Source organism: Palaemon carinicauda, chromosome 11, assembly GCF_036898095.1.
Source record: "Palaemon carinicauda isolate YSFRI2023 chromosome 11, ASM3689809v2, whole genome shotgun sequence".
NCBI classification, from domain to species: Eukaryota; Metazoa; Arthropoda; class Malacostraca; order Decapoda; family Palaemonidae; genus Palaemon; species Palaemon carinicauda.
The window spans coordinates 129,491,890-129,508,849 of record NC_090735.1 but is presented as its reverse complement, the minus strand read 5'-3'; the positions used below and the strand labels follow the sequence as shown (position 1 = coordinate 129,508,849).

The window sequence follows — 16,960 nt, the reverse complement described above, 5'->3', positions numbered from 1 at the left end:
CTAGTATCGAAGGTTGCTGAAAGCTGGCAGAGGACTCTGAAGAGCACGTTCAGAAGGCAGGCCCGAGAGCTTGCACAACTCCCCCGACAAGGGCGCCGAACCAGGGCTTGCTGACTGACACTGGCGCTGTCTGAAAGATACCCTGAAGGGACCCTTTGAAGCTGGAATCTTTGGGATCTCGAACCTCCCAGGAGAGCCCTTTCCCTCTTTCCCCGCCGGTTGCGCTATAATGCATATGCGGGGAGGGGAATGGGTGGGACACGATTCTGCCCTTCTTTGGTGAGAGGACCGATGGTCTGGAGGGTGAACATCTACCTGTCCGTTGCTGAGTACCTACCTTATCCTCCGGATGGTGAGACTTCCTTGAAGTCGGAAGATGAAATATACCTGGTTCTGCTTGCTTCTGCCATTGGGACACATTCCAATGTGCTGCTAGCGCCTATGCGTCAGCTCAGAGAAGGAGGCACGCCTTTGTGCGATGGCGAGCTGGTGAGTGCTGGCGTGTGCTAAATAGCTGGAGCACGTTGCCGAGCTGGAGAACGTGTCGGCGATCGATGATGCACAGCAACACTAGGCGACGAGTACTCTGTCTGATGTTCTGATGGCACGTGCGCTGACGAACAGGAAACTGATGTTGTGGAGACAGCTGGAAAGTAGGCACGCATCTAGATGAATGATGGCTCACAGCAGCGTGATGTCTGGGCGACCGATGAGCAGGATCTTGGAGCATTGGCGAACGACTCGGCGACGGTCGGAGGGCTCATAATGGGAAAGGCCCTCCTGACAAGAAGGGAAAGAGCGTGCAGGCAAATGGCGAGCTGAACAAAGACGTGCAGGCCAATGGCGCACTGGAAAATGGCAAGCAGGTGATTGCCGCATATGCGATGAGCGCTTGCGAAGTTTGTGCACAGGCGATTGACGCGAGGTTAGTCGGCACATAGGCTAGGCAGATGATGAGATGGAGGAGACAGGAAAGGAGACCGACAGTCGGGCAAACGGCGAGTTGTAGGGTGAGCTGAGGACCCGCGCGTAGGCTGACGAGCAAGCGAAGGAATGTATCCTTTACAAGGACGAACATCCTCCGAAGGGGATCGCGCGATCCTCAGGCGTAGAGTCAAGAGCCGAAGTCCATAGACTAGCGGTAGCGTCGTTGGAAGAGGGTCTAGGGGAAGGCAAAGGTCGAAAGCCATAAGACGAAGAACGAAGAGGCTCCTCTGCGGAGGAAGGCTACTCTGACGATGCCGAAGAATTAAAGAGGAGTCTCTTCAGCAAAGGTGAAGGGGCACTTCCAAGGCGAAACGGAGGGCGAGCACGACGGGAACGACATCCACTGTGACACCTCTAGGGGCCGGTGGATCAGCAAGCTGACCTTCAGCAGCAGCACACCTCTGAAGAGGAGTCTCTATGAGTGAACTTCCCCAACAGGGAGAAACACTCACAGGAGACACGCTCCTAGAACTTTGCTTTCCCTTTGAAGGATGTTCGGCAGGGGGGAAGCGCAGTCTTTGGCAACGGTGGAAGAATCTGAAGGGGCAGGAACGTCGGCAGGATGGGTAGCGGGCGACGCCTTTGACACGAAGTCAACGAAGGACAGAGGATCCACATCTGATGTCAACCAGGGCTGCATGCTAATGCCACGGCGAAGCTGCAGCAGGTTATCTTTGGAGAGCGGACCCGGTAACCCCAAGGATGACCATACCTGTACCAAAGGAGAAAGAGTCATGGTACCCCACGGGGGGGAGAGGCGGGCCTGCTTCGCTGGGGGAAGCGATGCCGTCTTTTGAGGACCGAGGTTGTCTAGGTGTCACGTGGCCTGTGCTACTACTTGACAGTCCCTCGAAGGAGACTGAACGAGCAGGAGCTTTGGAGGAAGGTCAGGAAGCGGAAGCAGCCTTGGGTTTCTTCTGCCTCGAAAAAACCTTCGAAGGAGAAGAGTCCCGCTTCGACTTCTTTTTTCACCATCGCCTAAACCTTTCCCACTGGGAGGGAGACTACTGTACTCCCGAACTTGAAACACTTACTAACCACATCACACAGCTGACCTCTGCAGGAAGGGCAAAGGGTGTGAGGATCGGTGTACTCAGTGGACATGAAAGTACCGCAGGAGAGGCCCTCACGGCCAGGGCAGGTATGCATGGCTTGCAAAAGTCAACGCACAGGCACTGAAAAGAGAAAAACCAAAATTAACGTTAATGGCCAGTCCAGAATTTGATGAGGATGAAGAGCAGCAACAACCGTTCTCTATCTCAGGCAAAAGCAAAGCGAGCTCAATCACAGGTGTGCGAATGGAAGGGGTAGCGAGCTAACCCCCCAAAATAACGGGATGGGCAGTAACCCTCACTAAATTTTAATGGCTCGTCCTTCCAGCTTAGCCGAAAGTAATACCCCTAAAAAATAACGTAGGTTTGTATTCCATTTATGGAACAAACCAACTTTTTCAAAGACTAAATGGCGAAGGGTAAAGTAAATATGCAGACTTCATACTTATAAACCCTGTAACAAAGTTAGCTAAAAGTTTTCTGCGAGTTCCACTTAGTGCTTTAGATTTCACTTGCAACTTTAAGATAAAAGACACCCACCTTACCACACCAACGACATAACATTTAACTGGGCTCCACAAGGCTCTAGAAGAGTGGGAAGACTCAGGCCTACATGGCTGAGTGCCATGAAGTGTGAAGTTGGAGATGATGAGTGGATACGTATTGAATTAAAAGCTAAAGATAGACACGACTGACGAACTCTAAATCAGGGCCAATTGTGTCAATAGGCGTGGGAGGAGATGACAATTTTGTAAAATTTAGAGCCCTATTGTAACATCACCCTAGCTCCGGGGGGCATGGACATAAACCTTGAATTCAAATTAGACAAGGGAATTACATATTTGTGATATTGTAGCCCCTAGTTCTCAAGATCCGAAAAATGATAAATTTATTAAATAATTTGCATTTTTCCTAGCATACAAACTTTGAGCTATTTATATGGGGATATTACTTTCAGCGAAGCTGAAAAAAGCCATGATAAGTTTTAATTCTACTCTGCTCACTCACACACCTGGGATGAATAACCACTTTTGGTTTCTGGCAGGACTACTTGGGGGACAGGGTGGTGGGCCAATTTGTATAAATAGCTTCAGGTTTGTATGCTAGAAAAAATACAAATTATTCAAGAAATTTATTGTTGTTTGTTCCTGCAAAAATACAAACCCTTCTGCTATTTATAGGGTGACTCACTCTTAGGAGGGAGAAGTCCTCACCAACTGACTTACGTTTGACCCGGGGTTCTCTCTTCCTCGAGGTATGGTCGAGTGTAGAGGAACCCTACCCTCGCTAAAAATGAAGTGCTGTAATTAGTGTATGCACTATTAGCAGCCAGCAGTGGCATGTGTGTTAATACGACTAGCAATGTGGCTTGTTATTAACATAGGAACTCGATATCACCTAAGAGTTCTTTGTAGACTTATGCAACACCCTCCCTCAGAGAGGTATTGGGGATGCAACAAAATATTATATCTATGCTCAAGATGCACAAGGGAAATGAAACTTAGCTGCAGAGAGGTAAGGTCTGCTGTGCTGAGAACCATGGTTCTCTTTTCACAAGGGGGAGGGGGAAAGAAGGTGAAAGGAAGAAAGGGGCCAGTTATTCTACTCATTCACTCCAGATTAAACTGAGCAACCCTCAACCCACTGCTACTTCTCCAGCAAGGAGCTTGAGGTGTTTAGACCACTTGTTGTGCAGCCACCAAAGGACCAATGGAGAACGTATCCATGTTTCTGTGGGTTACGATTTGCAGGTAGTGGGTGGTGACGGTCGTCTGACACTTCTCGATTGCAGTATCTGCACCACAGAGTAGTTCTTTTTGAACGACAGACGTTGCAATGCCTCTGACGAGCTCTGAGTCGTTTGGAAGTAGGAAAATCTGGATTAAGGGCAAAGTCAATTGCTTTCCGAAACCGGGAGGAAACGGTATTCCTGGCGACTCTCCTCTTGACCATCCCGGTGCTAACACACAGAGCTGATGCCGTTCTTTTTAATTTACACCTCAGACTCCTAACTGAGCATAGTAACAGTTGGTCTGGATCTTCGGTTACAGAGCGAAGACTCTCTATCCAGAATGGGCCAAACCTAGAGTCCAGCACACCCAGATTTTGAGTCTTAGCTATGAACTCAGGGATGTAGCTAAGAATTACTTCTCGCCATCTCCTAGAGTGAGAGTCATCAGAAGATAGACTATGCAGTTCTCTTGGCCGAGGCCAGAGCGAGTAGGAACACCATCTTCAACGTGAGGTGGCAATCTGTTGCCAGGCGTAATGGTTCACAGGAAGGACCCTTCAGATTCTGAAGGACCCAAACCATGTTCTAAGGAGGAGGTCTACATTCCAACAGGGGACACGTAATCTCATAACTTTGTATGAGTAAGGAAAGTTCCAACAAGGAAATATAGACTTTTTTCAGTTCAAAGGCTAAACTTAGGGCTGAGAAATAGCCTTTGACTGCCGAAACCGAGAGAAGCATTTATTCCCGAAAGTATACAAGGAACTCCGCTATCGTTGGGACAATGGCATTGAGGGGAGAGGTACAGTACTCCTTCCAGAACACCAACCACAGAAAACTGACCACTTTGCCTGGTAGACTGAAGCTGTGGAGCATCTAAGATGTCCAGCCATCCTCTTTGTAACTTGTTACAAAAAGCCCTTCTGTGTGAGAAGGTGCTGGACAGTCTCCAGGCATGAAGTCGAAGCGAAGCTCCGGCTTTGAGAAGATTTCGGCATGTGGTTGTTTTAGAAAGTTGTGTCGTGAAGGGAGTTCTCTTGGGATCTCTGTGAGGAGTTGCAGAAGGTCAGGGAACCATTCTGCATGATACCATTGCAGAGCTATGAGAGCCATTTGTAAATTCTCACTTACTGGGACCTGGTTGAGGACTTTTCTCATCGGACAAAACTAGGGAAACATGTACATGTTCAGATTTACCCACCAATTTTGGAATGCATCTTACAAAAGAGCTTGAAGATCCAGGAATGGGGAGTAATACAATGGGAGACTGAAGTTCAGGGCCGTTGTGAACAGATCCATAGTCGGAGAACCCCACAGTCAGGACTTTGTTGGCTACTAGATGATTCAAAGACACCACTGATCCCACTATCTGAGTTGCTTTGCTCAGACTGTCTGCTAGCATATTCCGGTTGCCTGGAATGAAGCGAGCTGATAGGATCACTGAATTGTCTTCTGCCTATCTGAGTATCTCTACTGCTAGATGGCACAGCGGCTGCAAAAAGGTAATGCCGTTTGTTAGGCAAGCAACGACCGTGGTATTGTCACTCATCAATACCACAGAGTGCCTCACCAAGAACTGGTGGAACTGTTGGAGGGCAAGAAATGCTGCCCTCATCTCTAAGAGATTTATGTGCCGACACCTTTCGGATACGGACCAATGTGGTGGTGCAGCATGTGGACCCCCACCCTTCTTTTGACACATCGTAAAAGAACATCAATTATGGGAGAGGAACAAAAAGATCGACCCCTTTGCAAAGGTTTAAGTCTGTTAGCCACCATCTGAGGTCTGTCTGTTCCTCTAGTCCTATGTGGACTGATTCCATTGGGATTCTAGGCGCCACTGGATGGATCTCATCCTGAGGAGACTTCGGAATTAGACGGGCGAGAGATAAGAGGTGAACGAGCAGGGATCTGTGCTGGGATCTCTTCTTGCCTGAGGAAGGCCTGTGTTACTTTCCTCAGCCTCTCAATCCTTTCATCTGATGGAAATGCTTTGTGCCTCAAGATGTCTAATTGCATGCCCAGATATACCAGACTCAGAGGGAGCTAGAGACTTATCGAGGTTTACCATGATCCCCAGATCTTGGCAAAACTTTAGAAGCTTGTCTCGGTGGCGAAAAAGGCAGCCTCCGAGTCTGCTAGAATCAGCCAGTAATCCAAGTACAGCATCTAAGGAGACGGATGCCAATTCTGTGGGCCCAAGAGGACATGCTGTGGTTTATCAATACCACCAGGTCCCCAGCCATTTCTACAAAGGGTAACAAGCAGAATAACTGTGTTGTAACATTAAGCATCATTATGTACAAAACTGGGTTTGATGTACCTCTGGTATCATACTGTATATTGATGTGTTTGTCTAGCTTCATCACACTCCCCCTCACAACAAGTGTGGAGACAATACTTCTATAATATGACATATAATAGCTACAAGCTGAGTGTGGCTTACCTACAGACAAATTGTCTCCAGCTGTCAGAGTATCAGATGCTGTGCCTCTAAGAGAGGGGAAAGTGAAGGTATAGAAAAGGAGATTCATTTTTACTTTCACTCCAGAGTAATATGTAACCTCTATCCTTAAGCTGTTGCTAATGATCCTGTGAGAGCAGCTACAACAGGTCATGACGAGAACCTATCTATGGACTTGTGGGCTGAGTTCCGCAGGTAGCAAGCTGTAAACATCATTTGACATTTAAAGATGGCCACTAGAATAACCTGCGTCACATTGAGATTCTTTCTGAATGCTAGGGTCGTGCTGATTTCCCTAACGTCAAGTACTTTGACTTGTGGCCCACTGAATGGTTGAAGACCTCTCTGATCAATGCAGAAATAGTTTTCCTGATTACTATTTCTTCACTCTTCCCGTAGTTACGATGAGATGCTGTACAGTATCTGGGGACAAGCAGTGCACATTCTCTTCAGATCGCGCCGTAGTGCTCTCACAGGACACAAAAACAACTTATCAGGATCATCGGTTACCTCTTTACAGGTTGAGATCTGAAAAGAAGTGACCCTGGAATCAGGGACCAACATTTTCTGGGTCTTGGCAACAAATTCGGTGACGAAGGAGAATGAGCAACGTCAGAGGAGAGATCCAACAGCTTGCTGACCCTCTTGGCCGTCCAAGAGCAATAAAAAAAGACATTTTGTGAGTAAGGTTCTTTTCCGTAACTAACCTCAACGGTTCATGGAGCCCCTTTCAAGAAATGAAGAAACTGGGTAATGTTCCAGGGTGGTGTGTCACCTCTAATGGAGGGAAGGACTGTTGAAAGCTTCATATGAGCTTAGACAGTTCTACCGAGAAGGAACATAAAGCATAACTTTGGTTATCAAGGGTATGGAGGCTTTGATAGGAGAGGCACCAATTCCACAAAACCAACCACTGAAGATGACCCCCTTGGCTTGATACACTGAAGTAGATGATTTCCTGAGGTATCCAGATAGCTGCCTCAAAACCTTTTGTGAAAACCCTCCCTCTGAGAAGAGACGCTGGATAAACTCCAAGTATGAAACCGTAGGAATTCCATGAGTTGTGAAATACCTAGGCGTGTGGTTGGCATCGGAGGTCGGGAAGGGGAAACAATTATCTCAAGTGTCTCCACTAGCAGAAGTTTACTTACAGCCATTTTGGAGCATGAGCTTCTTGTAGAGATTGGGACTTGGACCCTTTTGAGTACAGAACTCATTAGACAAATTAGCAGAAAAGCATATAATGTACTCTATATCAATTTCCTCCCAACGATGTCGAAAGGTATCTCCAAATACTGCCTCTGAGTCTGGCGCCAGGGAGCAGTGTACTTGAAATTTCCGCTTTAGTGAGGTCGCAAACATGCCTAGTGTTGGTGAATCCCACAAAGTCACGATTTTGTTTGCTATCTGAGAATGCAGACCATTTGGATCTAACAACTTGCATCATTCTGCTTAACTTGTATACTAAACATTTTTTTCTTCCAAGAATGAAGAGGGACAACAAGGCATTTGGATTGGCCTCTGCCCATTCCAAAATTTTCTCTGCAAGCTGGTAATATACAGTGAAACAGTACCTCCTTGCTTGTTAATATGACACCATGGTGATATTGTTGGTCAACAACACTAGCAAGTGGCCCGTCATAAAGAGGACAAAGGCTTGTAGAGCTGCCTTGATCTCTGACCACACTGTCCTGCAGGAGATGGGGACCCACATTTCCTTTGACGCATACGTGAAGTCCTTGTTACAGAGGTGGTGAGAGGAGGGCCAAAACGTTAAGGAGATTGGGCTCGTCCAACCACCCCTCAACGTCTCATCTCTGCTCGTCCCCAATCAGAACCTACTTTCTGGGCGAATGGCTGCCTCGGGACCTATTGTTCTTCAGATGCAACTGAATAGAATGCATCGAGAGAAGTTCCAAAGGTACAAAGTGGCCTTGCAACCTCTGATGTACCAGTAGCTGTGGTTCTTGAATAAAACTGAGTGCCGCCTCCTGTAGGCATGTCAACAATGACGTGATGGAAAAACCATACTGAAGTTCGGATTAATTTCCATTCCCAGGTATACCAGTCTCTGCTTGGGGAAGAGAACCAACTTCTCTCGATTTACTTTGCAACAATCCCCACAAACCTGTCTCAGTGAAGTAAAGTCTTCACCAAGTCCACCAATATCAGCCAATCATCTAGATAATGTAATAACAGTAGATGGATGTTGTTGGCGTGAGCCCAGGCCAATAGCAAGAGTGAACACACTGGTGTAAACTTGAGATGCTGTTGAACGACCAAAGCATAGTATCTTAAACTGATACACTTTATTCACTATGAAGAACTGGAGATACTTCCAAGTGGAAGGATATACTGGGATCTGGAAGTACACATTTTTCATATCTATTGTCACCATAAGTCCAATGGCCTGAACGCCTACCTGACCATGGCTGCGGTTTCCATTTGGAACAGTAGGCAAAAAAACTTGCTCAGTGCTAAGAGGTCTATGAATGGGCTCCAGCCTCTAGACACCTTCTCAACAAGAGACGACTGAAGAAGCCTGTGGGCCCATAGTCGACTTCGTTGAGAGAGAGTACTTCACCATGTCCTGGATCTGAGGGGCGAGGTCCTTCGTTGATCCCTAATAAAAGGATGATGACATCATGGGTGGAGGAATTAAAGGAGTGGGAGAACTGATGAACGGGGTGTGGTATAAGAAGTGTAATACAGAACATCTATTGCCCACCGTTTCACTCTGGAATGGAATCATCACCTCTGTCTAGACAGCAGGCCTCCACCTACTGGTGGTTCTGTGGGAGGATTAGCCTTCTTTTGTGGATTTTGATCTAATAGACTACTGGGGACAAAGATTTCATTCACAGTGAGTGGGACTGTGCAATTAAATTTCTTTGCTCCTATGTGATTTACTATCAACTTTACTTATTCATAGCTCAGGACTATTGTTCCATCTGCTGTCGAGTTCCCCATCTTGAAGTGGACTATGCTGGACAGGAATCATACGGGCCTGTCTCGCTATGAGCCACGAATCTTGCACAGGGGGAAGAGGCCTGGGACAGCCTTCAAGGCAATAGTGCAAAACAGAGTCTTGGTTGGCCTTCCTCCACTTTTTAGCCACTGACTGCCTCTGTATCTTCTGTCAGGAACAGGGAGGTACCCTTGACAGAAGCATTTCTTGGCTGTAATACCTCACTGTGAGCAATTTGCCGCGGGAATTTGGAGGCTACGGCATCGCGCCTCTTTAGAACCTTGTTAGCCCACTGATTAGCAGCCTGATGGGTGAGGAATTTCACAGCCCTAGCCTTGTTGAGGATGATGTTTTCTAAAGCCTTACACTTGTGAGAGCCCTTGATATCATCTATGTCGGCGAGGGAACTGACAGTGCCCGACCAGCTGCCTGAAGGGTCGTCATACCCGCGTTTTCAGTATTTAGAGCGTTAGATGCCGCAAAAACAACAAGTTGGGAGGCCAGTCGATCAGCTAAGATACCATGTGCCAATGAGGGCACTGCAGGGTAAAGTGGTATGGGGGCGAAGACCCCTTGGGTCTTATTAATAATTCCCTTGAGGCTCAAACGATGGAGGAATGATCTTAGCAGACAACCCCTGCCCCCCTCAACAAGCTTCTCACAGACACTTGGATGTCCACTTTGTCTAGAATCAACCAGGGAACCTTCAATTGTGGTCTGCCAGCCCCCAAAGATTATAACTGACCACCTTCCTCCCCTTTTGGGGAGAAAGCAAGGAGCCTCACCAAGACCATTCACTTTTCTGATGCATACAAGTACTGTACCTTCAGAAAGGTGGACTTTGATTCGCCCTCCTCTGTATCATGGGCCTTTGAACAGGCAGACTGAGGGCGAGAGTCAGCGTTATAGTCGGATTTGTCGATATCATTCATCTATGTACCCCGCCGGTGTCAAGGGGGGTCAAAATCAAGACGGGATTATCACTCTTCTCTCCGATATGGGGTGTGAGATTTAGATAAGCTCTCTGCAGCGTCCTTTTGAGGGTTATCTGTAGCCTTCGAGACCTGGACTTCCTGTGAAGTCCTAAGGCCTACAACAAGCCAAAAAGCGTTTTTCTTCAAAATTATTTTACGAGTCTTTGCTCTCTCTGAATCGGGAACCCTTAGGGCGCGAGGGAAGGAACCTGGTGGTTGCCTTCCTAGGGATCTGAACAGATCTTCATCACCTTAGAAGGAGGCTGTAAGGGAACTTTATCCTCAGCCTCCAAACATGACGCGTTGTGAGCAAGAACCAGCCTCTATCGGGAAAGGACGAAACTCGTCCAAGTACGAGACCTCCCTAGGCGACCTATGGTGGCAAGCATTACCAAGTGTGTTTACGTCTCCTTTCGTCGAGTTTAATTGATATAATCCCCGTCTTGTAGTTGAGGATTAATCCTCTGAGCAGCTTGTGTCTTCATGCCTTCAGGTATGCATTCTTGAAAGCTCAAGGCCCCAGAGTGGCAGTACGAACTGTAGGTACGTACCCCTGGGAAATATGAATCGTTCTTCAAGTGACCGCTAGTAGAAGGAATACTGACTATGAGGGTGCGCAGTGTAACATGTCATAGCGTGTCCTCTCTCATAAGGTGCGGGTGAGAGAGGTATATGTCGAGTCTCCTGGCACGCACACAGGTAGACTACTGCACTCCGGAGCAAAAGCACTCCTGGGGGCCAGAGCACACTGATGGCCCTCGTAGAGATTAACTGACAGGGTGGGCTTGTAAATGCTCTCCTGATGGCGGTGGTGTGATAGCTCCAAAGAGTTGGGGCGTTGAAGCGCAGGTCACGCTGGTATTCCTCAGCCTTCTGTAGGACTGATGGGTGTTCAACAGGAGAGAGAACAAGTAGGTGTGCATGCGTTTTTGCTCTAAGCCTGGCCCCGAAGGGCTGGCTCGGGAGTTTAGAGACGAATTGCTCATCATCACATTCCTACATCCCACAGGAAGGCGTACAAGTATCACACTCGTAGAGTGTCTACTACAGGGGACTCCCGTGGAAGAGCACCTGAAGGAGGCGATGGGCTTTGATGGTACGAGACCGAGAAGGCGACTCTCTCTTTCTATTCTCAACCCTGGAGAGATGGTGTCTCCGACAGGAGCAGAAACTCTCTCTTGCCTTGCCCCCTAAACCAACACCTCCACCAACCTGTCCTTGGAGGGCGAACTTTCAGACCCAAGGAAGGCCATACCAGTCGTAAGGTGTCATTAATCTTGCAATCGAGTTCTCTTACCCCAACCCAAGAGGTAAGCCCTCCCGTTTCTCTTGTCTACCTGATTCAAGGCTTACCCCAGTGTTAAAAGGTGGATATCACTCTTGCCCCAGCAGCCTCCATAGGAGACCAACAGGGGAGGGATAGAGGGGACCGTACCACTGGGAGAGAAGTCGGGTGCCGCATTTACAACCTGACACCCCTAGGTCAAGTTCGCATCTCCAACGTCAAAAAGAGAAAGGAGAGAGAAATTAAAGCAGCCAGTACGCCAGTCGGTGAGTACATCCGTTCACACTAACAGCTAAAATCAAAGTAGTTTGTCAGTGAGCAAGCTTGGGGGGAGGTGATATTTCCCCCCGTTGAAGAATGGTAATCAGTCACTTGTTTACACCTCATTATAAACTGTAACAGACATGTACTCCAGCTATGCTGCTATCTCTCCTATATAAAAGGACTACGTTTTGTACACGCATTGGAACAAATGTCAAAAAATTTCAACAGCTTACAGTACAGTGTAAGGAAAGATAAGACCTTAACCATCATGATAGGTATTTCATTTTATGAAACTGTGACAAAACAGTTAGTTTTGTGCCATAAAAATACTGTATAGAATCTCTTCAAAACAGGTAAGGATTGTCACTGTCAAGATGCAATAATGTACCAAAAATTCAGCCCTGTTACAAAGAAAATGAAGGGATTAGCCAACATAATTCAAAATGGAATGGATAGGGATAATGAATCTGAATACTGTAACTGATAAGAATGAAGACATCATAATAATATGAACAACTAATGAAGACATCATAATAATGTGAACAACTAAAGTGTTCAAATAAAAATTATGACTAACTGGTGTCTTCTTACTTAACGAAAAGTCTTGACCGACTCCATTTATTGTCTACTAGTACTGTATAAGTACACTACTGCAAAGTATGGGGTTAAGTAATTTACGAATGGTAAGGGAGTGTTTTCTCTCTTTCTTAGAAGTACTATACTATACATATGCAGTATATGTAATGTACATACACGTGCTGTAAACCTAACTATAACGCATCTTGACAATATAGGTAGACCTCATATGTAACCCAAAGGCCTGCTATACATCAATTATACTATACTTCCTATTTGCTAATTGTTGTATCAGTTTACTGTATACAATAATCAAAATATAGAGATGTATTATGTACACGAGTTTCAACATCTTCAAGCTTGTATGTTACTGGTTGTCCTGGAAAATTTACAACATTATGGCTTGAGACAAATTCATGCATTTCACTAATTATTTACTTCATACTAGATATGTTACGTAATGTGGGGGGTGGGGTGGGAGGGTTCGGAAGCCCTGTACGGGGCAGTATGACATGAAACATTATTTTGGGTTAGGTTAGGCTGCATACCTATAGAGTATCTCACCACCTTCAATTTTCACCCACCAGAAAAACTTTGGTTTCAAACTAAGGTTCCTAATTATCGTTATAACTAAGAAGGATTATGATATAGTGTAAGCCTACATATCAGAAGCATACAAAATCAGTATAGGCTATGATACCTTAATTTCTAGCCAAATACATGAACCATATGTTTTATCCATTTCTGACCATGAATATTGGGGGCAAACCACCTGTTCATGAGTTTTCCTATCCCCCTAATAAAAATAATCATAGGGAAACCCTGAGGGAAATTGAGGTTTAAGGTGGGGAAACATAAAAAAGGTGATTTGCATTAATACTAATGGTCAGAAATGCATAACAAACATGAGATAACTGGAATTGAAGCGGAGGTGGAAAAATTAGTTCTTGTAAAACATCGCGAAACTAATGCAGAAATATTTGGAAACTCTTTCATATTTAAAAAAAAAGCTAACTAATGATCACTCCATAAAAAAAAAAAAAACAGAACAGCTGACAAAATCAACAGCAAACACATGCACAGTAACCCACTGTCAAGTCTCCTAAAGTAAACAATGGACTTTGAAAGTGAAATGGTGTTCATATTATAATTAATCAATAAATAACTAATAGCCCAGGGCCCATTAGTCATACATAGAATACCAAACACGCCAGCAATCGTCAACTTCTTACAGCAAATTCTAGAATTTTCTATCAATTAATGTACCATATATCAACCGAAAAATCTATCTTAAAACTAGCTGAAATTCATACTGCATTATAAGTTCACAATTTTGGAACCTTTGTAGATGGTTGAGTCAGACTGGGTGTAAAATATCAAGTCATAACTGAAAAACCACATCTTCAAAAACACACACGCACAAGAACACCATCTTACCTAACATTCTATACTAACTTAACCTAGTACCATATCCTTACCTACTTACCTACTGGGGAGCTGGCTATGAATGCCCTGTGACTCATCCTTAGACAGCTATATGCTCGGCTTACCCTAGAACAATACTAAATCTCAACTCCATATTTGTTTCCCAACCAGCTTCATTCCTAACAAGGCAACACTACATAATTTGTAAAACTTGCTTCATAATATTGTATTTTAGACAAAGTTAGGTAACATTTTTTTCCCAAAACTAAATGATTTGACAACTACATGCACCCAACAACTAGTTTAAAAGTTTTCCACCAATCTTTTCATATACAGTGGAAAGAATCATTTGACCTTGTTTATTGCAGCTTGCTTGACCTTGTAGGTTAAATACATTTCTCACTACAGCTTATTAACCCTTTTACCGCCAAAGGACGCACTGGTACGTTTCACAAAAGCCATCCCTACACCCCAATGGACATACCGGTACGTCCTTGCATAAAAATGCTTTAAAAATTTGTTTTTCTTATTTTTTGATAATTTTTTTTTAGAAAATTCAGGCATTTTCCAAGAGAATGAGACCAACCTGACCTCTCTATGACAAAAATTAAGGCTGTTAGAGCAATTTAAAAAATATATACTGCAAAATGTGCTAGGAAAAATATAACCCCCTGGGGGTTAAGGGTTGGAAATTTCCAAATACTCCGGGGGTAAAAGGGTTAACTTACTAAAATACAAATACAAAGCACAGTAATGGTCTTTACAGCAATTACAATGGGAACAACCTCTACACTTTATTAAAGTTAATTTGACTGGTCAGGGTAAACCTAGCCAAACCAGATTCAATTTTCTTTTAATCTTGTTTAGATTTTTAATTGTAATATCTATAATTTTTTTTTTTTAAATAAAAGAAATCTGGAGAAGCATACATAAAAGCAGTAAAATGCTTGTTTTGGCAATTCATATGGGTACTGTACTAGGAATTCCCGACAATAAATTGTTGAAAACGAACGGTCTGTTTTACCTATCAGATTGTCCATGATGGTCGACTGTAGTCATTTCCGACATTTAACAAACAAATCAATAGTCATTTATTGCCATTATAAATCAGTGTTTTCTAAGTTAAGCTAAATTGTCATTATGGTATTATTCCACAGATTTCATTTGCATACAGTATGAAAATTCTTTCACAAGGTTTCCAATTGAAGTTCGGAGTATATGACATAAACAGCAACAGTTAAATTCAAGCTATATATCAACAACAAAAATTGCCAAAAAATATTCAACAGTCCACTTCTGCTCAAACCTACGCAAGAATAAGGAAATTTAACAAATTTCTAAAACTGGTATACATTTTGCATGTTGTTTTCAATAAATATAGGCATAACTTGCTATAAAACATCACCATAGGATTATTCTTAAGATATAACTAAGAAAATTAGCCTTTCACTCTTCTATTTCACTTTAACAGACTCGATTTACTATTAGTGTAAATCAATCTGGAAGAACACAATAGTATTTGGGTAGGGTAGTATATATTTCAGTGGCCAAACTAATTTGGCCTACGTAACATTCAGGAATATATGCATATATTAAATAAAAAAAAAATTACTTTCATAATGCAACCGTACCCTTCCTTGCAACCAACCCTAAATTGCCTAACCTAACGAAGTTAACTACAGCCTATGGAGGATTATCAGGCTTAATTTATCAATGCACAAAAGAACAATCACTCTGATTTATGTTATTTCTGTTAGGTTTAGCCAAGAAAGCTATTATAACAAACCTCTACAACATATTTAGACACGTTCTTCTCTTAACCAAATCTACCGTACGGAAATACCAGCCTAACCACAAAAATGGGAGTACGACCATGCCTTACATCGACGCAATTTTAACAAACTTGAAAATTCAAAACTATTTTTTTAACATTAACAAACTGAAAACGCTTCTTATATTTAAAACCCATGTGCTGAAGCGTTTTCAGTTTGTAAATGTTTAAAAAAATAGTTTTGAATATTCAGGTTGATGTTAAAATTGCGTCGATGTAAGGCATTGTACTTCCATTTTTGTGGTTAGGCTGGTATTTCCGTACGGTAGATTTGGTTAAGAGAAAAACGTGTCTAAATATGTTGTAGAGATAAGAATTAAGCTGCGATCTCGATTCCGAAGCCGAAGTCACAACGACGACTACATAGGTAGGCCATAAGTCTGTCGCTCGATATTGGCCTCCGGCCAACTTAAACCAAGTTTCAAGTTCAAACGAGATGTATACAATCACCACCTACCATAGCCTGGCTCTTCGAAAACGCCCCCGAATCATGATGGAAAGCTTTGCGTGTCTGGCAAAAAGGAGTAAATAAGAAGAGTATTTGTGTGGGCGTGGACTCACCTGTCATCATCGTCGTGTACAGGAAGACACTCTCTCCCGGATGATGTCGATATGCGAAGCTGTTCCTCGTTCCTTCCCGGCCGATTTTCTTGGCCAAAAACCAGGACGGGGTTCGTAAGAAATAGGCCTCTAAATCGACACCCTCTTTCAAATGGTCTCCCTTACAGCGAAATCCTCTAAAAGCCGAATCCCCCTTCCGCACTTAGGCCTACTACAGCAGCAGCAGCATTATCATCAACACAACACTCACACTGGCTGGTATGGATTTCAGCCCTAATTCACCATTGAAAAGACTTCCTCTAAGGCATCTAAATTACATGATCACATCGCATAGGAGTCTATATCAAGATCTGCTAGCACGGAAGCTTGTATAAAGGCGATATAAGGGCATAAAAAGGTGTGCTCTGTGGGTTAGTTCGTCGATAGGTTCCACCACGACGCTTAACCAAAGCTCACTGACAAATACACTTCCTCAGGTGCATTGTGGGTAAGGATGGGGCGCGCCTGCGCAATCCACGGGTGTGTGTGTGTGCGTGTGTGCGTTGGACAAGGACGGGGAGACTAAACATATTCTCCCGCCATGTTCAAAATTTCAAATTCATTATCATTATTATTATTATCAACTGCTAAGCTACAACCCTAGTTGGAAAAGCAGGATGCTAGAAGCCAGGGGCTCCCAACAGGGAAAATAGCCCAGTGAGAAAAGGAAAGAAGGAGAGATAAAATATTTTAAGAGCAACAACATTAAAATAAATATTTCCTATGAACTATAAAAACTTTAACAAAACAAGAAGAGAAATTAGATAGAACAGTGTGCCCGAGTGTACTCTCAAGCAAGAGA

The 16,960-nt window shown here is 44.2% G+C and overlaps 1 protein-coding gene across 10 annotated transcripts in view; it reads right to left on the bottom strand.

The window, feature by feature from the left end:
* Positions 1-16,587, bottom strand: part of p120ctn (adherens junction protein p120) — a 199,352-nt gene extending 182,765 nt beyond the window's left edge. For all 10 annotated transcript variants that reach the window (XM_068383429.1, XM_068383426.1, XM_068383421.1 and 7 more), the window contains exon 1: positions 16,120-16,587. The gene's annotated coding sequence lies outside the window, so the exon portion shown is untranslated. The remainder of the gene's footprint in view (positions 1-16,119) is intronic.
* Between the last annotated feature and the right edge of the window lie 373 nt (positions 16,588-16,960).